General features: G+C 43.1%; 1 protein-coding gene across 10 annotated transcripts in view; it reads left to right on the top strand.

The window, feature by feature from the left end:
- Positions 1-22,814, top strand: part of SEMA5A (semaphorin 5A) — a 478,983-nt gene that overhangs the window by 107,064 nt on the left and 349,105 nt on the right. For 6 of the 10 annotated variants that reach the window (XM_058715413.1, XM_058715424.1, XM_058715474.1 and 3 more), the window contains exon 2: positions 1,105-1,183. The exons of 1 other annotated variant lie outside the window; for it this stretch is intronic. The gene's annotated coding sequence lies outside the window, so the exon portion shown is untranslated. Of the gene's footprint in view, positions 1-1,104; positions 1,184-20,006; positions 20,077-20,199; positions 20,319-22,814 lie in introns of those variants that run through there. 3 more of the 10 variants (XM_058715418.1, XM_058715450.1, XM_058715462.1) reach the window with 2 other exon arrangements.

The following is a 22,814-nucleotide window of genomic DNA, read 5'->3' as shown; positions in this document are numbered from 1 at the left end:
ATTTCACCAGATATAACATTTTACAAACTTCCAGATGCTGTAATTCATTTGATTTTCTGCAGGCAGATGGTCTTTAGGTAATTACTGAAGTAGACAGTGTGGGAATCGTTGCATAGAGGAATAGCCAGAATGTTCCAGAATGTTCCAGGAAGTTCTTGCCTTTTTTTCTCGTAATTATTCTCAGCTGCTACCCAAGGGTATGTATTGGGATAGGCAACATCAGTGTGTTCCAGGCTTATGGCAGCCAGGAGCTGACGAGCTGGGAGAGTAGAAAGAAACCACATGAACTAGGACAACAGAGTAAGCGTGGGGCCATGAGGGGCAGTATTTGAAGTAACAGGCATCCTTTGGTACAAACGGACATATTTCTTTATGAATCAGAAATTGAAAGTAACCTGTTTCTTCGACTTCTGGCATACATTGTTCTAGGGAGGCTGGTGTCTTGCATTAGTCTGTCACATCATAGTTCAAGTTTTTAGGATTTTAAAGGAAACCGAGGAGCTTGGGTAGAGATTACTTGGTCGAATGAGATTACTGGATTTTATGGTTTACAGTTCTTTTCCTTATAAAGTCTCACATTGTGCGTCATATATATTAACGTGTAAATAAAAATAGAAGCTCAGATTTTTGGTATAGTTTATTCTATACCTTCTGCCTTTATCTCTTATTTTTCAAATGCATTACTTAAGTACAATATAGTCTCCAAAATGGGATGAAAGAGCCACCGTAAAGTGGGTAAATTCACACAACCAATCTGAATCTGATGTTCACAATGCTTAACGTAATTCACGCGGGTTTGAAATGATGGTCCTTTTGGTCGTTTCATGGGACTTGTTTGCATATGTTGACCGCATTTGAATTTTTATTTCTAATTTTCTGAAGAGAGAGACCCATTGGTGCGTGGGATATTAGACTAGGATCATGGTGTTGTGATTTCCAAGCTGTCCTGGGTCGCTTTGCTTTCAGTCTTCACTGCTAAAGCAGCTTGCGCTGGTTGTGCAAGGCATTGATGGAACTTTCTAGAATTGGTAAACAGTGACCACAGCCTCCTGTAACATGGACTCATAGGATCTATTTTTTTTTTTCCCCTCTTCTTTTTTGCAGTGCTGGTGTGTGAGTGCAGGTGCTGTGGATCCCTAGTGTGATACATGATCGAGGAAACGCTCCCCCCCTTCCCTCCTTGGTAAGTCAGACACCTCAATGGGAAACGAGGAAACCGATGGTTGTATAGATGGAGAGTGTGATAGCTTATGACATGGCAACACTTGCCTCTGCTGTTAAAAATGGCAGTGAACGAGCAGGCTTTCAGAAAGGAACCGAGACATGGAGAGGTTAAGTAATCTGCTCAAGATTTCACAGGTAGTCAGAGGTAGAGATGGAATTGGAGCCCATGTTCTTTTTTTTTCTTTTTAAAAAATGTTTATTTATTTATTTTTGAGAGAGAGAGAGAGAGAGACAGAGAGAGAGAGAGAGAGAAGGCGGGCAGAGAGAGAGAGAGAGAGAGGGAGAGAGAGAATCCCAAGCAGGCCCTGTGCTGTCAGTGCAGAACCCAACATGACTTGAACCCACAAACCATGAGATAATGACCTGAGCTGAAGTTAGAGGCTTAACCAAATGAGCCACCCAGGCGCCCCTGAACCCATGTTCTTAACCCTAACAGAGTACTGCCTCACAGAACTAGCAATGCCTTCTGAGAATAAGGCAGACACGCTTTTTAATTTTTTCCCTTACTAGAAATACTCCTGTCCTTAAGGAGAAGGCCACAATCATAAAAAAAAAAGAAAGAAAAGCTCACAATAAGTATTAAGAAGTTTGTTTTTCAAACAGCAATCTAAATCAGGAGAGGGCAAACTTTTTCTTAAAAGGGTGGCATAGTGAATATTTTAGGATTTGCGGACGAGACGTAAATGAGCAAATGTGGCTGTGTGGCTATGTTCTAGTAAAACCTTATTTACAAAGACCACTGAGCTGGATTTGGCCCTCAGGCTGTAGCTTCCTGAGCCCTGATCTGCACACTTACAATGCTCAAAGACCTCACACCACTGGGGAGAACGAGTGTGTTTCAGTGGCCAGTAGGTATGAGTTCTTTAACAGAATTTAGCTTGGATGCTCAGATTTAGTAAGTGACTTTTAATGAAGTCTACTGTAACTGCAAAACCTACCCCTTAGAGTAAGTGCATTTAGTGTCCAGTGCTCCACCCAAGTGTATTAATGTGATTCCAGCCCCTAGACGACAGCTTTGCTCAAAGCAGGCTTGACAAACATTGTTCCTTCAGTGTATTTTGTTAGTCTAGAACGTATAGCTCTTTTACGAAATAGGTTCAGATAGCATTTCCTCTCTTGGTGGCTGTACTGTTTCTCAATGCGACATTTTTATTTTGTACCCTTAAACATACTCTTGCTTATACTTATTAGGGCAAACATGCAATGATTTTGGGCTGTCTGATAATTGTGTTGCTCAAAAGTGCTCCAGTACCAAATCTTTCTCTTTTATTATGAGCAAAACCAGATGTTAGTAAGAGTCAAGTTTGAACAAAGTTGACATAGTTAAATCGCGGGGTAACATGGCGATCTCCTTTGCCACATGCATCGCACGAGATGGTTCCGTGTTTTGCGTACCTAACTTTTTCTTACAGAAGGATACTTCTGACACCTGAAGGCCTATCTGACGATTGGACTGGTTATCATCAAAAAACATGGGCAAGGGAGAACCAAATAGTTTAATAGCAATAATATAAAAAGGTACATTTAGATTATAATAACAGAAAGCTATATAATGGTACCTTATTAACTGGAAAAAATCAGGTTGCAAAATAATATATTTAATAAAATTCCATTCCTCTTACACACACGCACACACACACACACACACACACACACACACACAATCTGTGCACATAAATACATGTGTGTTATAGAGTCTACTAGAACATGTATCAATATGTATCAAACTCTAAATGGATTATCTCTAGGTTTGAGGATGCTTGCCTTTTTTTGAGTCACACATTCACTCTCAAAATTATTTAGGAGTATTATACTTCCACAATCTAAAAAAAGAAAAAATGAAAAAGAAAGGAAGAAGTGAATGCTCATCATAAAAATTATGTAAAAAGGGGGGCGTCTGGGTGGCTCTTCAGTGTCCGACTTTGGCTCAGGTCATGATCTCACACTTTGTGGGTTTGAGCCTCGCTCTGGGCTCTGTGCTGACAGCTCGGAGCCTGGAGCCTGCTTCCGTTTCTGTGTCTCCCCCTCTCTCTGTTCCTTTTCCACTTGCGCTCTGTCTCTCTCTCAAAAATAAATACACATTAAAAAAAAGAAATTATGTAAAAGAAAGGGAAAATTTTACCCATAATGACTTTGACAAAGACAAACATCGCTGTCATTTCATGCAGTCTTTATATATATACTATAAAAGTTTTTATATTTATTTTTGAGAGAGAGAGAGAGACAGAGTGAGCACGACAGGGGGAGGGGCAGAGAGAGAGGGAGATACAGAATCTGAAGCAGGCTCCAGGATCTGAGCTGTCAGCCCAGAGCCCAACATGGGACTCTACTGCGAGATCATGAACTGAGCTGAAGTCAGATGCTTAACCGACTGAGCCACCCAGGCGCCCCAGTATGTTTTTGATAAAGAATGTACAGAGTTGAAATAACAGTAAACATAAAATTTTTCATGATTGCTTTTTCACTTGTTATACACTTTTCCTATCGTATGCATATGATGATGTATCATTATTACCAAAAATTGTTAATAAATCTCATTTTAATGCATTATAATATTCTATCATGTAAAGACACTGTAATGCAACTTACTGCTTCTTTTCTTGCTGGACATATATATTACTTTAGGTTAACAAACCCACGGACAGTGCCGAGACAATCATGCCAAGGGGGGGTAGTACACACTCATACACCCGGATTCTAACCCTGCTTTCCAGCTGCGTGTAGCTCACACTATGAGCTACATTGTGAAGACGAGACGTTGGGCACATAAAGTATATGCTTCATGAATAATAGTAGCCAATCTTGTCAAGCTTTCTTTTAACTCCAGGTTCAGTCATTCATTAGGTCAGAATAGCTGCTGTTGGCTGTTTCAAAACCAAGCAGTTTTAACAAGATCGCCAATTGGCTTTGCAAAGTGTTGTAGATATTAATACTTCCCCAGTAATATGTGAGAGAGTTTGTTTTGCTAAAACCTATCACTGAGTGTCATCATCAATTTTTTTGTGTCGATTCGATAGTATTCCTTTCTTTTTCTATGATTCATTATTTACTGATTATGTTATTTGGCTGATTATCTTTTTTTTTTTTTAAATTTTTTTTTTTTCAACGTTTATTTATTTTTGGGACAGAGAGAGACAGAGCATGAATGGGGGAGGGACAGAGAGAGAGGGAGACACAGAATCGGAAACAGGCTCCAGGCTCTGAGCCATCAGCCCAGAGCCTGACGCGGGGCTCGAACTCACGGACCGTGAGATCGTGACCTGGCTGAAGTCGGACGCTTAACCGACTGCGCCACCCAGGCGCCCCTGGCTGATTATATTTTAATTGTGTGATAATTAGCCATTACTTTGAGAAAGAAGGAGAGAGGGAACATACATATGTGAGAGAACTGTTTGTCTTTATGCTTGTTTAGCTATTGAAATTCAGCCCTTTTCTTACAGATTTTAACAGAATTTGTTTTTAAGAACACTAACTCTTTGTCATTAGTTTTTCTCCACTTCATTAGCTTGTTGACTTTATCGTTTTAAATTTAAAGAAGTTTATTTCAGTATTGTCAAATATATATATTTTTTCATAATGACACCATCCAGTGCTTAGGGATTTAGTAAGGTTTTTCCTTTCCTTTCTCATGCTATTACTACAAATATTCATCCCTGGAATTCATAGAACAGTTCAGTTATTTAAAAATAGATCCTGCACTTTGTAATTTATCTCATAGTTATAGCCTGCCTTTCTTTTTCTTCACTGACAAAAATCAACCTCCAATTTTACTCTAATGAAAATGTTCAATTAAAATCTTTGTATGAAGGAGGGGGTCTCAGCTGTACATTGCTTCATCCTGCAAATAGAAATCAGGTTTACAGTCAGACGTCTGAAATACTTTCTTTTATTAATCCTCTTTTGGTTAGGGAAAGGTTTAGTTTTGCATTTTGAGATGTTATACAGCTTTTACCTATATTTTTAATAACTCCGTATCAGTACTTTTTATATAATAGAACTTAACGCATTAGGCTGGATATGATTAAGACATCATCACAGTGCTTTTCCTCTTGTTTCTTGTTTGTGCCTAACTTCTGGGGTTTGCATTAAATGTTGTGTGTTTTGAGTGCAAGACAGACAGCGCTGGTCGAATCACGTACGTATTGGATGGTGTCCTCACTTGTTGAGTGTAGAGCACTCACCTAAAATATTAACTTAATTGTGAATTCCATGTGCCTGCAACAGTGGTTTCATGGTTTGTATGTTCCAGAAGATAGAGAATTAGCTAGGTTTCTCTTTTTGTGATGGAGACTAACCTGGCTTTGGACAGATCCAAAGACGGATCCAGAGACAACTCAGGTCTCTAGCTTTCCTTTTCCTGGTGTTCTAGATTTCTTGGCTGTAAAATAAGGAAAGTGAAAGGACAGCCTTTGAGAGTGGGAACAGGCAGTGAGACACTGGACTGAGTTCTAGGAGAGAAAAAGACTGAATAGGAAAACAAACGTGCTCACTGAGCTGCTCTCAGTGTTTCAGTTGGGGCCATCATGCTGACTGGGATTTTATTTTGTGTTATTTGTGGTGCATTTCTATGCACCTACACAGGTGCATCACTTGCTTAGACCTGCTGAGTGGTTGTATTTTAGGAGAGAGATTAAGCCTGTCATTCTTAATAATATCAGAAATATTAAAGCTGTGGACTCCATTCCTTATTATTCCTGTCCTGTTGCCTTGTCAGCCTGATGGAGAAATCTCCAGGAGGTGATGTGGAGAGGCTTGTGCAGGTCTGATTTGCTTGGTCACATGCAGTGTCCCAAGTTCACTGATGGGTCAATTGTCTGCCTCCACTCTCCACATTAGAATGCATCAGAATGCCCATTATGGTGCAGGGGAAACCTTGCTTTCTCTCTCGTATGGGATTTTGGCCCTTTTCCTGGTTTGTGTACGTGAGTGCCTGCCAAGTATGTTTTGTTCTGGTTTTATGACCACTATAAATATTTGTGAATCACAGATGTGTGGTCAAGTTCAGGATCCATTTTTTTCCTTTTGCTTCGTGTTTGAGGCAGGATGGGGATGGCCTGCGTGTGCTGTTCATTCTCACACACCCAGTAGAGGGGCAGATGTGTGTGGGGTTAATTGCTTGGATTTGAAGATTTACATGTGCAGGTAAGGATACTGCCCCCTTGATTAAACTGTGCGTAAGATCTTTTTGGCGGAACTTTCCTAAGGGTCTAAATATGACCCTGTGTTTGGATTTTTAAATTTCATGGGACTTGGGGTTTTCCTGCGTTGCAGCCTCCAGGTCAGCGTACTGGAGAGGCTTCTATAGCTTCGGGGCTGCAAACCTAATCAGTTCATGTTTTATCCACTGGAGCTTTTCATGTGGTTTTCATGTGTGTTTGTGTCTTTTTTAGCCTTCCAGGCCACAAAGGGATCAGAGTCATTTTGCTTCATTTGCTTTTGCTTAAAGTTTGGACAGTACCCATTATTGGTTAAACCAAAGCAGCAAAAGCAAAGGTTGGAAAGATGGTCAGGAGATTCTGGGAAGTAAATACCACTGTATTTTTATATGACAGGATCTAAGAATAGTCATCCAATTTTATATTTCCAGCATTCACAAATTAGGTGGGTACAGCTAAGTTTTTATCAAGCTTAGAAATTTTTTTTTTTTTTTTTTTTTTTGTGGGACGTGACTGCTTTGCTCATAGCTCAGAGGCTCCTTTTGAGAAATGCTCCTCCTTCCTCCATAGAAAGCCACCTCCTGCCTGAAAGAAAGGTACCTTCTCAAGCTGGCCAACCACCCGTCTCACCTGGTGGCCACCCTGACTTAATTCTAGTTGAGGCCATGCCCCCAGCTGGGGCGCCAATACCCCATTCCTTCTCTCCCACTCCAGGATAACACTTAAATTATTCTTCCCTTTCTTTCCGGCATCATAAGTGTTTATTTTCCCCTTTCTGCTGGATCTTTCCAGTAAGAATGGGCACATCTACCACCTTAAAAAAAAATGACCCGTGACCTTAATTTCTCCTCAGCTACAACCCACGTCTCTTTTCTTTTTTCTTTTCTTTTCTTTTCTTTTCTTTTCTTTTCTTTTCTTTTCTCTTCTTTTTTTCTTTCTTTTCTTTTCGTTTTTCTTTTCTTTTTTTTCCTTTCTTTTCTTTTTTTTCCTTTCTCTTCTCTTCTCTTCTCTTCTCTTTTCTTTTCTTTTCTTTTCTTTTCTTTTCTTTTCTTTTCTTTCCTCTTGTCTTTTTTCTCTCTCCTTTTCCTTTTCCTTTCTTTGTTTTAACAGAAAAACCCTTAAAAGCACTTGCCTGTATTTCTTGTTCTTAATTCCTGTGTTTGCAGTTCCTCTTGAACCCACGTTGACTGCTCAGTCTTCCATCACTACTGCCTCTTCAGGTCACCAGTTACAGCCATGTTGCTGACCCTAAGAGTCAAGACTTGCACAGCATCACACTTGGCAGTCAGCCAGTCAGCTGCATTCCCTCCCACCTCCTTGAAGCATTTTGCTCATCTGGTTTCCGGGTACCATGTTTCTCTGGTGCGATCCCTAAACATGTCTGGCCATTTCCTCTTTCCTCCACTCTCATCCCCTTGCCCTCCAACCACAGGAGTCCTGGGCTCAGTGCTTTGGCCTCACCTCTTTCTCACCATCCTTCCCGTTTGCATAATTTCTGCCCTCCCCTGCCCTCCCCCCAGTGTAAGCTCCATGAGGGCAGAGATATTTGCTTATTTAAAAAAAAATTTTAACGTTTATTTTTTGAGAGACAGAGCATGAGCTGGGGAGGGGACAGAGAGAGAGGGGGTCAGATTCTGAAGCAGGCTTCAGGCTCTGAGCTGTCAGCACAGAGCCTGATGCAGGGCTCGGACTCACGGACCGCGAGATCGTGACCTGAGCCGAAGTTGGATGCTTAACCGACTGATCCACCCAGGCACCCCTGATTTTTGCTTATTTTGATCACTGGTCCATCTCCAGGCATGGAGAAAAGCCCCGGAAGTAAAAACCTGTCAATAATTAATTATTTGTTGAATGGATGGATTTGTAGAGGTGAGGATGGGTGATGGGTGGATAGATGGATAGATCTCTTGGGATTTTCCAAACTGGGTGAGAAAAACTCTCTTTTTAATTTGGGCACAGACGTGGAAGTCTATGAGCTTGTCTGCACAACGAAGGGATGGGATTATTTCCCCTCTACTTCCAAATAGAGTTTGCTATGTTTGGTATAATTTTCCCAGTATCATCAGGTGGATCAATATTTGCGAGTTCACTATTTCTCAGTTCACCTGTTACCTCTCTAGAACCTCTGTTCCCTCTCCACGATCAAATGAATTAGGTTGCACTTCCTCTGTGTCCGTGCACTTTTGGGCATGTCCCCACAATGGCAGTTTAAAGTCGGATTCACTGTGTTATTTTTGTATATGTATAGTCTTCTCTTCAGACTGTGAAGCCCTTGGCTTGATTGTGTTTATCTTCCCGGTAGTTAACACTGTGGCATGCAATAACCGCTCATTACGTATGTGGTATTTATTGAAGTGATTTTAGACTGAATTTTTTTGTAAAACATAACTTAACTCTAATGGTCCTTAAGAGTGCAATAAAAATGTGCTACATTGAAGATGTTTGTTTCATGAATTTACAATAATTAAATAATTAGATTTGCTGAAGCCATTCTAGCCTGTCCCAAAATTGTCCAGCCTGAATAGTCTGGTCTACTGCCTTCGGAGTAGTCTTTGCCATCTTCCAATATAGGTGAACATTATTCATACTGTATCCTTCTCCAAAGTCTCCTTCTCCCTAATGGCTGTCTATAACGTGTGAAGATGTCGTAAAAAGAAGGTGACTGTAGTTAAATAGCACTGAGACCAGTGGCTCCCCACCCCCGCATGGTAGGATCGGATGTCAGTTCCTTCCTGGCATTTACATTTCTTAAACTCAGCATTTGGGCCTCCTGTCAGTATCACAGAGAATTTCATCAGTATCATCTTCGAGGAGTACATATTCTTAAATGTAAAAATAGCACAGCATGGCATGACTGGAAGGTCATGGAGCTGAGCCAAGCTTAGAACCCCGAAGTCGTGTTTCCTGTAAATTAGTTATCGAAATGTGCATGTTCAAAAAACAACATTGATGTGTCTTTTATGGAGCCCCTGCCATGCTGGGAGCACAAATCTGCGTTAGCTGAATGTATGTATGTGTGTATATATAATTGTATTTATAGATAGATGTAGATAAAGCCACAGATCTAGAAAGATGTACGTAGACAGAGGTAAGTGTATGGACATAGAGGTATAGATATAGACGGGCATAGATACAGATATAGACACGGATATATACATGTAGATGTATAGGTATATAGGTTTATAGATATAGATGTAGACAGAGATCACACTATTATTACGACTTACAAAGGCCACTAAGTCACGGTTGCAATCCATGAAATAAAGGTCTAAAACAGAGTGCTGTAGCCTAACCTTATGGCTTAGTTATGAATTTTTGGTAAAGTAATTGAGAGCTACTGAAGTATCCACCAAATAGAGGAAAACCATGGCTACTCAGCTTCTTTTGAATAAATGATCTTTCACTAATTCGGTCCTACAAGCACATGTGGATGTGGGCGCACACATGTACACACACACACACACAGACACACACACACACATTTTTCACTGGACAGTGTGGACAGTCACCGACCTTTTTTTTTATCAGCCATCCCTGAACATGCTGCCATTGTGTTTACAGCCGGGAGCATCAGATAGGATGTATCCACAGGCCAGGCATACAGTAGGCGCCAACCAAGAAGGAACGAGTGAAGCTTGTGAATGACCACATACTTCCTTGATTAGTGCTCATTCTAAAGTATCTTCAGTGAACCGAGCATCAGTGTCTTATATATATTCTAGCTTTGACTCTGTATTTATTTTGAAAGAGAGAGAGAGAGAGAGAGAGAGAGAGAGAGAGAGAGAGAATGAGAATGAGACAGGGAAGGACAGAGAGAGAGAGGGAGAGAGAGAATCCCAAGCAGGCTCCTGCTCTCAGCATGGAGCCTGATGTGGGACTTGAACCCATGAACCATGATATCATGACCTGAGCTGAAACCAAGCGTCGAACGCTTAGCTGGCTGAGCCACCCAAGCGCCTCTTGTTTTCTTATTCACAGACTGTCTCATGGCAGAGCATTTACAAAGTGATTTTTGTTTTCTTAAATCGTACCTGGTCGGATAGATACACGTACAAGTAACATTACCCACAAGTGCATGGTTTGTGGAGACTTGATTGGTTTAGAGTAGCTTCTTCTCCTTTGCCTGAGCCCAGGCCAGTTCCCTGCATGTAGAAAGTGCACAATGTAAATATTCCTAGAACACCTCTCCCTGCCATTGGTACTCAGCCATGTTTGGGTCTGAAGGAAGGCTTGGACGAGTTCACAAGTGCAGCCATTCAACAGTCCTTCATAATGCAGCAAAGACAATACAAGTTGAACTAAGCTTCTCCAACATTTCATAATATGAAACATTATATGAACCACTGGTAATAATTCATAATACGGCTCCAATCACTAGAGTGTTCCCTGTATCCCAGACACTGGCATAACTGCCCTACTTACATCATTTCAGCTTCTTAACAGCCATACAAAAACCGGTTCTAATGTTATCCCCGGTTTAGAGATGAGAAAACTGAGGCATAGAGAGGTTAAGAAACTTGCCTAGGTCATGCCAAGGTTACCCGGATGGCAGAGCCAGTGGATAACATATCACTTCTTCATTCAGTGTGAGTTTCACCCCCTTTGTTTTGTGAAGGTCACCGAGGTAGCTCCCGTTGCAGAATATTGTGGAAAAGAATTGTAAAGCAGTAGAACCCGCCTGTTTACAATAGTGCAAACTAAAGCTACCATAGGTTTCTGCAAATAGTGTCTTGGTTTTATTTCACTGAGCTAGTGGATATTTTGAGGGTTGGAACCCACTCTCACTGTGTAATTTTCTTGCGGAAAACACATGATTGGTGGTTAATCTCAAACACAGATCCCTCATGGATAAACATCTGTATAAACAAACGTCCCTGAAGCATCTTTTCCTGAATGTGGGGGTCATCAAGGACTCACGGGCATCCCAATTAATGTCTGATTGGAAATTATGTTTCTATTATTGACGTAAAACACCAGCCCCTTTTCTTGAAAATGGCAAGGGAAGCGGCAAGGTGAGATAACCTGTATCCGTCCCACCTCTTCATCACCAAACAGACATTTACTGAGCACATACAGCGGATAAGACTGTTTCAGGCATTGGAAATACACCAGTAGAGAAGACAGGCTCCCAGTTGTCATGGAGCATATACATTGTAGGTGGGACAGTTTGACGATAACCAAAAATTATATCACAATAAGTAAGAAGGCTGGCATGCAGTGGTAAGTGCTGTGCAGAGAACTCGGATGGGTTCATGTGATAGTGAGTAGGGGACAGCTTTGGATTGGACTGTGTGTAGTGAGAAGGCGAGAGTGTTGTGGTTGATCGCAGCAGTGGGCAAGAGTTAGCGTGTGTAGGGCTTCATAGGGCCGGACACAAAATGGATGTTCGTTATGGGCATTGAGAGGCCTTGGTAGAAACCTTGGAGGGTCATGATTTTGTTTGCAATTTTTTAAACATTTGTTGTCAAGTGTATTTATTTATTTTTGAGAAAGAGAGAGCAGGGGAGGGGCGGAGAGAGAGGGGGAGAGAGAGAGACTCCCAAGCAGGCTCCACACTGCAGTGCAGAGCCCAACGAGGCACTTGAACTCGTGAACTGTGAGATCATGACCCATGCTGAGATCAAGAGTCGGACGCTGAACTGACTGAGGCACCCAGGCACCCCTTGTTTGCGTTTTTAAATTGTCATTCAAAATTGTTATAGTTACCATGGGAAGACCAGCTAGAAGGTCACTGTACGTGACTGAGTAAGGCGTGATGGTGGCACAGATCAGGGGGTTATTGGTGGAGACGGAGAACACTAGATGGGTTTGGCATGTTTTTAGAAGCAGAGTCAATGGTACTCTGATGGCTTGGGCATTGGGGGAGAGAGGAAGAAAAATTAAGAATGAATGTGGATTTTGGACATGAGAAATTCAGTGGATGGTGGGCCATTTACTGAGACAGAAGTCCTGGGGTGGGGGCAGGCACAGGTTTTAGAGGGAAAAACAAGAATTCTCCTAGGGCCATGTTAATTTTAGGTTGACAGGTGTCATTGGTCATCCAGTTGGAGAGAATGGGCAGATAGCTATGTGAGTCCGGACTATCTGGGAATGATTGGAACAAGAGATAATAGTTGGGAATCATTGGCGTACCCACAGTATTAAAGTCCAGGGCTGTCCCCTAGGACCCCGGAGGGTGCCGCAGACAGGACTGTGGGGAGGGTCCTAGCATCTTTGGAGAGCCCTTCATAGTATTTCACTGGATAGTGTAGTGCTTTGATACTTCGGGGGTGATCTTAAAAGTGACAAAAAGTCCCAAAGGTAGTTCTCCCCTTGAGAGAGATTTCTTTTCACATCTTAGCAGCAGAATTCTCCACGGTTGTAACATCAAATGCCATTTTGGTTCTAGAGAATATAAGGTCGGGTTCTTATAGTGAAGTCTGCCATGGGAGTTCTTGTCAGCTTTTAGTTTGCTTTTTTTCTTCCAATTAGCAGCAGTTCAGGCTGTTTTTCGTAAATGCGATCTCTTCCCCAGTTGAGTCTTGGGAGGCTCGGGGCCAGGCAAGACACGGGTTTTCACGATCTAGCCAGTTTTCCTTGTTACCAAAATGCTACCTTCTGACATAAAAATCTGCCCTACTGTTTTCTCCTCCTGCTGTTTTAATTATTATATCTTTTTTTCCTGGGGACCTTGGGTTAGTGAAAGGTCAGTATTTAAGAGGCCCTTCGAGTATTTTTGCTGCCATATTTCATGTTCTTGGCCTCAGTTCTGGCTCCAGGCAGCACACCTGTTGACTGAATCAATCTCTGTGAACATTCACAGTGTGCTGGGTAGGAGACCAGACGTGGTCTTAATAACAACACAGGGAATAGTGATGCAGGCCAGAGAGCCACTCAGTGTTGGATTTCAGGTGAGGAGTTTAGTGAACCCCGCTCGCATCGTTCACACCTTTTGTTAGAGGATCAAAGCAGTGAAGCCCAGGGTGTCATCAGAGTTTTATCAGTGGCTTAGAACTTTGATTTTCTATCAGAGAGAAATGCATCTGGCTTATTAATGCACAGTTGAAAGCTCCCCCTTCTCGTGGTTAGTGAAAATAAGATTGACACTGGCCATTAAGATTCCCTCCGGCAGCTGTCTTCTCCCGTAAACCAGGATACAGGGCTGGACGCTGAGAAGGAATGGGTGTCAGCATCCAGCATCTGCACTGAGAGCTCTGTGGAAAGGACACACCGAACTTGTAAGGCACGGTGACCCAGCCATGGTTAAAATAGATAAGCTCAACTGAAGAGTAAGTTATTTTTGCCAGTGGATCATTTCGCGGGTCAAATGCCAACGTATAGAAAGTAGCACATACATAACCTAAGAGATCTCATTTTTAAGTTCATTTATTTTTCAGTGTTTATTTTTGAGAGAGAGAGAGCACAAGTGGGACAGGGGCAGAGAGAGAGCGGGACAGAGGATCCGAAGTGGGCTCTGCGCTGACAGCAGCGAGCCCAATGAGGGGCTTGAACTCGTGAACCGTGAGATCATGACCGGAGCTGAAGTCGGACGCTCAACCAACTGAGCCACCCAGGTGTCCCAAGATCTCACTTTGTTGAGGTGCGATGGACTGACAAAAAGCCAATAAAAAGACTGTATCTAATGTATATGTACCTACGTTGATGACTTTGTGAAGCCATTGTGAGCGTTAGGGACATCAACATACCCATGGCCTCCCCGAATACCCTCCTGGCCCCTTTATTATTATTATTGTTGAATTTTTTCCCGAATATTTAACCTAGGATCTACCCTCGTAGCCAATCGAAGTCTACAGTACCGTATTGCCATTTCAGCTGTAGGCACTGTGGTCTATACTAGATCCGAGTTTTAAAATGAGTGCTATATTTGGAGATGGAGAGTCACCTCTCAGGAGTGCCATTTGGAACAGGTCGGTTGGGGGTCGGAAGCAAACCCGCAGCACCTTACGTCACGGTCAGCCTGAATTCTCATGTGTGGTTTCCCTTCTCTGCTGCACCGTGGTGTCCAGATCTCAGGTGTACGCGTCGTGCTGATGCCTCTTCTCAAACGGGGGAGGCAGAGCTCACGGAGGGCAGCAGATCAAGGTGGAACTTACCGCAACTGATCAGGGCTTTTGATGACTGCTCACAGCTGTCTGTGAGGCCCGAGAACACCTCACCTGAGGTTATAACAAGGTTTATAGCTGACCCAGGCTTTGGGATGGGGTCAGGGAGGTGAAAGGGGGTTCCCTTGTCGGTTTTAAGACTAATTTTATTCCGCCATTTTTGGGATTAGAAACACCATAAAACATCTCCTGTTATTGTCGATAGCCATCCTAGTCTGATAAAAATTCAACAGGATACAAGAAGCCAGTGACCCTGAAAGATGCCGGGGAGGGCCAGGTGGAATGATCGTTACCACCTAGCAGAAAAGCTCATGACATGATCACTCGCAAAATGCTGGGAGATGGCAGAACCGGGTAACAAAAACTCTTAACGAAAATGAAAGAACCGCGTTCTTTGGTGGGCACACCCCATTGTTAGCTTTCTTTTTGCTTTATCCCTAAAGTGGAGAAAAAGATTCCATGTACCATTTCTAAAGGAACAGAGAGTCCGTCCTTCCTCCAGATTCACCCCGTCTCATAGGCACAAGCACACTGCTCCCCTCTCAGGGTGCCGGATTCTCCCCACGCTGGAGACGGGTTCTGGGCGAAACGTATCCTATGGGATCCCTGTGTGTTCTGTTCGAGGAGCCCTCCTTCGGTCAGCGCAGAGTAGGACTGGAAGCTGAAAGCTCTCTGGGCAATGCCTTGCCCAGATTTTGGAATTGCAGAGTGGCCCATTCGTGGCATCCACCGCGTGGCATCAGACCAGCCACGTTAGTGACTTTCTGTGCCATGGAGTTCCTGTCGGCCAGGGAAGGGTAGGGACAGCCTTTGTGCTGATGGTGAAGAAGGAAGGCATTTCTGGACATGTCATTATATTTACACTGGATTCTTTTCAAGTTTACATTTCACTGGATCTCTAGTATTAATTTTAGCAGCTGCAGACTGGGAATTTTCTGCTTATTTCTTCCTCTTCTTTGGCAACAGAAAAGCTAGAATGTGATTTGGTTGTCATTAAGAAAAATCTATGCCAAAAGATAATAGAAACAATCTAACAAGTCAAATATTACCTATAGACAGTATTTTGCAACACATGTGATAGATCTCTAATCTATACAGGTTCGAACAACCTTCAAATGAATGGGCAAAGATATGAATAGGGAATCGAACATGAGTCAATTTAAAAAAAATTTTTTTTAAGTTTATTTATTTGAGAGGGAGAGCATGAGTAGGGGAGGGGCAGAGAGAGAGGGAGAAGCAGAATCTGAAGTAGGCTCCAGACTCAGAGCTGTCAGCACAGAGCCCAGCCCGAGCCTTGAACTCACAGACCAGGTGATCATGACTCGAGCTGAAGTCAGACGCCTAACTGACTGAGCCACACAGGCGCCCAAATATGAGTGAATTCTGATGTCCAGTAAGTACATGAAATGATGATCCATCCGTGACTGTTAGGATAGTGAAATGCCATTTTTCTGACAGGCAAAAAAAAAAAAAAAAAAAAAAAAAAAAGAGAGAGAGAGAGAAAGGAAAAATAAAAACACTACTCGTAGAGATGCTGATAAAGGGGACTCACACCCATTCCTGACAGAAATGTGAATTGCTTACATTTTTGGGGAAAGCAGTTTGACAGTTCCTACGATAAATATACAAACCCTTTGACCCAGTAGTACCACTTCTGGGAATACAGATTACAAAAGTAAAAACGCCAGCACACACAGAGAAGGGTCTGTGTATTGGGGGTTTATATAGTAGCATTGCTTTCAGTGACCCCTGTAAAAAAACAAAAAAACAAAACAAAAAACCAACAAAAAAACCCCCAAAATCAAAACCAAAACGCAAAACACACTCAAAAAACAACTTGCATGTTGAGTACGTATCAAGAATTAAAGGCTGTGTATCGATTAGATTATAAGAATGCCTCAGATATGGTGCATCCATGTAAAGATTCATTTAAATCTGGTTAAGTTGAAGAGATTTTTATAATATTCAGTGAGAAAAGTAGGCCCTATTTTATAAAGCAGGAAGACCCTCTTCCAAGTCTATATACATGTGTTTGTGATGAGATGAACAATGGAGAAAGATCTAGAAGCGTGTCTATTAGATTGTTAATAATGGTTATGTAGGCAGAAGAGAAGCAGCTTCTAGAAAATGGTCCTGTGAGGGGCGCCTGGGTGGCTAAGTTGGTTGAGCAACCGATTCTTGGTTTCGACTCTCGGTTTTGGCTCGGGGCATGATCTGGCAATTTGTGAGTTCAAGCCCCAAGTCAGGCTCGGTGCTGACACTGCAGAGCCTGTTTGGGATTCTCTCCTTCTCTCTCTGCTCCTGCTCACGCTCTCTCTGTCTTTCTCAAAATAAATAAGTTAAAAAAAATGGTCCTGATTGGCACTGAGCTTGCAAAAGTATGAAGGTGTGGGTATTTGGGGGCATGAATTCCAACCTGACTGTTCTGGACTTAGCAGAGGTCTGGTTACAAGTAAGAGTCTCAGAGAGCCTTTGAACTTCTTTCAAGGGCTTAAAGTAACTCATGCAAGGGATATAGACCCCTCTACTCCCCCGACCATTGCTTCCTGATGCGAGGAATCCTTTCTGACTGTCTTCTGATAACATTCATTCTCCTTTTAAATTTCCTCTGCTTAGGAGATAAACATTCACTAGCAGTGGATTAGAAATCCTTAAGTCTGCCCTTCGGTAGTTGATATATTTAATATTTCCCCTTCTCTCCAGCATGGGAGTAACCCTGGACAAGTGAAAAAAAAAAAATGCTGCCTCCGTTCCAGTTTCCTTTTCCATGTGTGCAAATTCCATAGTTGTCTTGTGCATTATGGGTGATGGCAAATACTATAATTAAGGTAAATTATACTGGTAAATGCCTACGTTTTGATTTAAGAGGTGTTGTATAAACAGAGGGACTGAGTATAATACGGCCTCCCAGCACCCCTGTGCTGGCGAAGGCCACCGCTGTTACCTCTAAGGAGGAAAATTGGTGGGGTGCTGAACGGAGCAGAAATAACTTGCATGGGGTCATACCCATGAACCAGTGGCAAAGGTGAGGGTTTCCATGAGTTTCCATGAGTTCCGCCATCCGAAGGGCTCCTGTGCTTTGCCTGTGGTTCCCGAGGGAACACGTGCGTGTGCACCAGCACATAGCACCGAGGAGAAAGGGGATCGTGTTGCCCGGAACGAACGCCGTCCTTTATTAGAACTCATCTGGAATCAGGGTGGTGTCCGGGGCCCCCGCGGAGCCCCGGGGGGCTCCTGGGCCAGTGGTTTGGCTGCGGGTGTATGAATAGGGCTTTGGGGAGGCACATCGGAAAGCACCTATTCTAGTCTTGGCTTTTCTCCCTGTGACACTACAGACTCACAAAAGTTGTTCCTGATTTTGTCTTCTGAAAGTTTGATTTGATTTAGCCAGTTCTGTATAGGTCTCGTTGAGCTTTTCCATATCTTGTCGTACGCGGATTCTTGAGGACATGGAAGGCTCCCGAGGTGAACAAACAGAAGTCATTTGGGTGTCGCTTACGGACATGTAAATCTCCCACGCGTGTCGCGTGCGTGTGGGCCCCGGGAACAGGGATCCTTGCTGTCAGGGCACCGGCAGGCTGGCGTGTGGTCTGCTGTGACCCCGTGGGTCGGCATAGTGATGGGCGAGGTTGCTTAGGGATCGGGGCAGCTGGAGGGTCATCATCTGAAGACTGGCATTGTCTTGGCCCCTTTGATCCTCAGCTCAGAGGTGTATTTTTTCCTCTCTTAGCACAACTGTGCAGAGGACTTTGCACCGTCCTTTCTCTGCCTCTGTCCTTACTTCCAGGTGAGACAGAGTCTGGCTAGACGTTCCTTTTTATTTTTTAAGTTTGTTTATTTTGAGAGAGAGAGAGAGCACGAGAGGGGGAGGGGCAAAGGGAGAGGGGGAGAGAGGGAATCTCAAGCAGGCTCCACACTATCAGTGCAGAGCCCGACAAGGGTCTCGAACTCATGAGTCTTGAGATTGGGACCTGAGCCGAAATCAAGAGTCAGATGCTTAACTGACTGAGCCGTCCAGGCTAAATATTGTCTTTGTCCTTACTTTATCCCGAATGGTTACGATGCTTGTTACCTCTCTGAGTCCCTCTTAGCACCAATGGTAGTCTCTGGGACTTTCTACCCCATTACATGTTCTCATTGACATCAGGAGTTGTGTTTACTGCTAGTTTAGTATTCTTTGGTGTATAAAGACATAGATATAAGGGTTCCCATTCCTGGGTGGCAGGAATTATTAGCAAATGGCAAGCAAATTGATTGCAGTCATAGGAAGGGTTCTGGTAATTACCCACTGGAACCAAATAACATTGTCACAGAGGCAAGGAACATGGACAATGGAAAGTGTGCCCTTATTTTCTCTATCTTGCATATGGGAGGTATAATGGACTGAACGTTTGTGTCCTTGTGAAGTTTGTATGTTGAATTTCTTTTTTTTATTTTTTATTTTTTTAAATTTATTTATTTATTTATTTTTTTCAACGTTTTTTTTAAATTTATTTTTGGGACAGAGAGAGAGCATGAACGGGGGAGGGGCAGAGAGAGAGGGAGACACAGAATCGGAAACAGGCTCCAGGCTCCGAGCCATCAACCCAGAGCCTGACGCGGGGCTCGAACTCACAGACTGTGAGATCGTGACCTGGCTGAAGTCGGACGCTTAACCGACTGCGCCACCCAGGCGCCCCTGTATGTTGAATTTCTAACCCCCAATGTGATGGTGTTGGGAGGAGGCGATTTGGGGAGATGATGGCCAAGCCCTCATAAATGGAATTAGTGTTCTTATAAAAGAAACACAAGACAGATGGCTTTCTCCTTCACCACCTCTCTTCCCCGTCTGCCGTGGGACAACCCAGAGTGAAGACAGCAGTCTGGGAACCAAGAAACAGACCCTCACCAGACACCAAATGTGCTCACACCTTGATCTTGGACTTCCTAGCCTCCAAAACTGTGAGAATAAATGTTTGTTGTTTAAGCCCCCCGCCGTCAATGATAACTTATGACATAAGCCTGAGCCAAGATAGGAGAAATTTAATAAATAATTTAAAAATGAGATTATCAATCAGAATGGCTAGTAGGCACGGGATGTGTGGATCCCAGGATCGGTGGTGATTAAGAAATAGTGTGAGAGTGAAGGAAGATGCCTCAAGAGGGAGGAATGCAGTTACGTAATCAGGTGAACTGAACCTTCACTGGTCATCCTTACTCCCCTTACGTTTGAAAGGTACAAGAAGCGAGGGTCCATTGCTATTTTGCAAATTACAGGTAGTGCTGAAGAATAACCAGAATCAGTGGAGAACAATGTACAAAATGGGATCCCACTTAAGACTTGAATCAATACAGATTTATGTGCGAAATTAAAAAAGAAAAGTTTTAACAAAGCAGATGATGTGCATAAGTGGAAGTGGGAAATACGTTCTGCATACACAATCCAGTAGGATAGCATATTTAATTAGAAGTCGTATGATGTTAAGAATGCGCTCTTTGAAAAACTTGTCTGTGAATCGTGTCCAACTGTTTTTATTTATTCTAGTGTGACTTCTTACGGGTAAAGAATAAAAGCAGCAGCATCTTAAAATAATACAGCGGAGAGTTGAAACGCGGTATGTAAATTGCCTCCCTTGTATTTCACGTGGCAGAAGAAAGAGTGAATCTGCACAGTGTATACAAAGTAATTAGGAAGTTGTGCAAAGACTATACCAGGCTTCCTGTTTTAGGAGCTAAGAAAAGTTTCAGTGGTTAGCGGCTTACCGTTTAGTGCGCTCTCAGTATTTGTGGACTCGGGAGAGCAGATGTCACCTGTGGATGATAAAGGACATTTCCTATTGCATAGCAGGAATTTCCAGTAAGTGGCGGGACTTTGATTGGAATCTCGAGAGGGGGCTGATGATTACATCCGGCAATGGTCTTAGCAATTCTTTTCCTCTTTACAATGCATAAGCTATTTAATTGCATCTTTTTTTTTTTTTTAACATTTTTATTTATTTTTGAGACAGGGAGAGGCAGAGCATGAACAGGGGAGGGTCAGCGAGAGGGGGACAAAGAATCTGAAACAGGCTCCAGGCTCTGAGTGGTCAGCCAGAGCCCGACATGGGGCTCGAACTCACAGACCGCGAGATCATGAGCCGCTTAACCGACTGAGCCACCCAGGCGCCCCTTAATTGCATCTTAAAAAAAAATCCGTCTAAAGCGGAGTTTCTCATTCTCAGCACTACTGACGTTTTGGGTTGGATAGTTTCTTTCTTTTTAGCGGGATGGGTGGGGGGGGTTTCCTGTGTGTTACAGGATGTTTATCAGGATCCCCAATCTCTACTCGCTAGATGTCAGTAGTGTCCCCCAGTTGTGACAGCCAAAATTGTCTCCAGACGTTGCTAAATGTTCCCAGGCAGAGGGCATAACAGCGCCGTTGATTTTGAACTATTGGTCGAAACACACTCTACTAAATTAGAAACAGGACAAATACAAGTCTCGAAAACACTGTGTGTACTTGTGTTAGCACATATCTGTGAACGCCAGGCCTTGGACTTGATGCAGTGCTATTTCCATGTTGCCTTTGACAGGATTCCTGACCTCATGCCAGTAGCTTCCATCCAAGGAGATAGCCCTGAGTGGAGGCTGGCAAGCAGGATGCCACAGTGGCGTTTGCTGTCTCTTTCGTGGAGGCTGCTGGAGGCTCGCCTCCACCTGGATCTAAGTGCCGGGAAGCGTGGGGCCTGCCTTTGATGAGTAATGGCTTTGAGGTTTATCCTGTAGTTAGCAGTAATCAGAAAAGGGTTGGAGTGGATGGCCACGGCCGCCATCTCTGTCTTCCCTGACCCCCTGTATTTCCAGTTCAAGCTTTTACCCCTCATTTATGTGCTCCTGAATTTTATTTTTATCTTTTAAATGTTTATTTATTTTGAGAGAGAGAGAGAGAGAGAGCACGCAGGTGGGGTAGGATCAGAGAGAGAGAGAGAGAAGAAGAGAGAATCCCAAGCAGACTCTGTGCCATCAGTGAACAGCCCACTGCGGGGCTCAAACTCATGAACTGTGAGATCCTGACCGGAGCCAAAATCAAGAGTTGGAGACTCAACCGACCGAACCGTCCGGGTGCTCCATATGTGCTCCTGGATTTTAGAGTGAAAGACTGGGACAAATAAAATCCAATCCCCCAACTACAGGCAAGAGAAGAGCTTTGAGAATTGATTTACGATATGATGACCCTCAACCTCAATTACATCTTTCTCCCTAATTTTTACTGGTAGCTCTCCCAAACAACACAAGGATTAGAGTAAAATGTACGCTTGGAAGGACAAAGTGTGAATCTTTATGGTGTTATCCCTGAAACCCACATTGATTAAAAAAAATTTTTTTTAACATTTATTTATTTTTGAGAGACAGAGTGAGAGTGGGAGTGGGGGAGGGGCAGAGAGAGAAGGAGGCACAGAATCCGAAGCAGGCTCCAGGCTCCGAGCTGTCAGCACAGAGCCCGACGCAGGGCTCGGACCCACGAACTGTGAGATCATGACCTGAGCCGAAGTCGGACGCTCCACTGATGGAGCCACCCAGGTGCCCCAACCCACATTGTTTATTGAGCTGAGTAAACATACCTTAGAGTTGCCCTTGAAAGAATGCAATTAAAAAATCATTATTATTATTATTACTATTATTTTGCTGCTGTACTTTCTTAGCTGTGATCCAAAGAAGACAGTTGCCTAGCGGGGGAAGATTTCACAGTGTATATCTCTGAACTAACTTGGAGATCTGATCCCAGCTCTAGCACTGCAGAATGTAATGTGTATTTGAGAAACTCCCTGAAATAGAGCGAGGCCATAAACCAGTGAGTGAATTAGAACGATGCAGACAGTAGTCGTTTTGATTCGATAGGTGCTCTGCAGGGCTTCTAATGCATATATTTCCCTTTTTACTTAAAGGGAAATTCCACCCAATTTGCTTAGACCAACCATCTGGAAGGACTTTTTATTCCCTTTTGACACCTTGCCGACTGGAAGAAAAAAAGAGGACAAAAGTATTATAAAAATGCTGAATTTAATGCAATCAATGTTAACGAGATGCTATTTTTTCATCTTCCAACACATGCATTGCATTAAATTAAGCTCTTCTAGGTTTATTATTACTTTTTTGATCCTTATTTGTTTTCTGTGTGTGTCACAAAGTGTGTGGATTCCTTTCCTTCCATCGTTTGACATCCCTGAAGCTGCAAGGTGTCTGTGTTCAGTGACCATCGTCGCTGGATTATGTAGCACTCCCATCTAGTAAGTGAGGAACCCTAGACACTGAGAAATCCAGTTCTTATGGTTGGTACAGCTTCCTCTGTACTGGTCAAAGGTTTTTGTTATTC

The sequence above is a fragment of the Neofelis nebulosa genome, chromosome 1 (assembly GCF_028018385.1).
Source record: "Neofelis nebulosa isolate mNeoNeb1 chromosome 1, mNeoNeb1.pri, whole genome shotgun sequence".
NCBI classification, from domain to species: Eukaryota; Metazoa; Chordata; class Mammalia; order Carnivora; family Felidae; genus Neofelis; species Neofelis nebulosa.
The sequence above is the reverse complement of the archived record's forward strand: the minus strand, read 5'-3'. Positions and strand labels throughout refer to the sequence as shown.